Genomic DNA, 1,761 nt, shown 5'->3' on the forward strand with positions numbered 1-1,761 from the left:
TTGTTGCAGTCTGATTTTCTTTAAGGCAGCGACCTGGTATCATAAGGAAAGTATATTAGGTGTTGTCAGAAGCATGTAATCTAGGCTATATGCTTCTGGTGTCATGGCAATCATAATAGTAAAACTCCAAAAAATTATAAACACTGGAACAAAAATAATGCAAGCACCGTGTACAAGTAATTCCATCAACCAAGTTTGCTCATTTCATGTAACCTTTTTCACCACAGATAAATGTACTTGATGGGTAACAGTAGCCACAACACAATTATTATAACCCTGGAACAAAACTCAAATACAAGTTGCATACATGTAATTAATGGGCCATTAATGTTGCAGTAACAGTAAAGATGTAATACACTTTATATCTTAATATGCTTATGGTATGAATTCAATAAGACATCTCTCCAACAAATAAATTAAAAAAATTTGACTTCTACAAACCTGTAAATTAGTGTCCCTTGTGAAAGCTGTAGCCTGGATGTGCCGTTGAATTGTCCTGACAGAATGACCGGCCACATTTACTTTCGCCTTCATGGGGTCACAATGTTTCTTTGGAGACTGTCTTGGCTGAGGTCGCACACCATGCATTTCTTCTATTTCAGTTGGATTGTCACCTTCAACAACTTGCTCCTTATCCTGCACACTCAGCCGTGCCCAGAGAAAGCTTACATCTTGACTTGGAGTAAATGTATTTTCATCAATGGTTCTACCATCACGAGGTATTGATATGTTTACATTCGGTGGTTCTTTGTTGGAAGCATCAAAGGGGTCCAAAGCAGTGTCTGGTGAGGTGCAGCCATCATCTCCAAAAACGTGTTGCCAGGCTTGTTGCAAGATACTGTGAGAAGAGCCATCAGTCACTGTGTTGGTACCATGCACCTCAACTTCAGACTATTCCTCATTGACATGCTCCTCTTCTAAAGCACTATATGCAAACCCTGGGCCTCTCTGCAAGCAAACCCATTTGTGTCCAAAATTTGACTTTATTTACAGAATTTAAAGCAAAGTTACGGATGTTGTAACTTAGAAGTCCAAATGGCATCCTGTCAATAGGCAAGCGAGTATGGCGCGGCAAATAGGACAAATCGAAGTACTTGGCCTTTAAAGTGAGGAGGTGCACCTTTAAAGTGAGGAGGTACACCTTTAAAGTGACGACGTACACCTTTAAAGTGAGGAGGTACACCTTTAAAGTGACGACGTACACCTTTGAAGTGAAGACCCACAATGCGTTTTAAGTGAAGTCCAACGAAATAGTATTTACAATGACGCGGAACATGCTCAAGTCACCAGTGTTGCTTTAAATTGATGAGGTACACCTTTAAAGTGACGAGGTACACCTTTAAAGCGAGCATAGGCCTGAGGTTCAGAAAACAGCGGCCTACCTCAAGCCGCATGTCTTTGGTTATAATTATATCTAAGATGGCGGAAGGTGTTTCTCAAAGAATAAGGAACGAATTGACTCGGCTGTATTCTGCTATAAACGAAGTAGTGAACAGGGCGGTTGTCACATCTGATGATATCCAGTATTTCATAAACTGCTTGGAACATTTCCATCGCCATCTTCTTCGATTAAGCGAAAGTGGTTTTGTAACAGCACATTCCGTGAGAATTTTGCAAGATGCTCTTGGCAGCCTTCGAAACAGTGGAATGCCTGAAGACTTACTTCCTGAATCTGGTTCGAACATGTACGTTTATCGAGAAAAACCCCTAGGGAGGCCTAGATACTTCCTTAGCAGGGATCAGTTAGAATTCCTGTTGTCT

This window comes from Montipora capricornis, chromosome 3, assembly GCF_036669925.1.
Source record: "Montipora capricornis isolate CH-2021 chromosome 3, ASM3666992v2, whole genome shotgun sequence".
NCBI lineage: Eukaryota > Metazoa > Cnidaria > Anthozoa > Scleractinia > Acroporidae > Montipora > Montipora capricornis.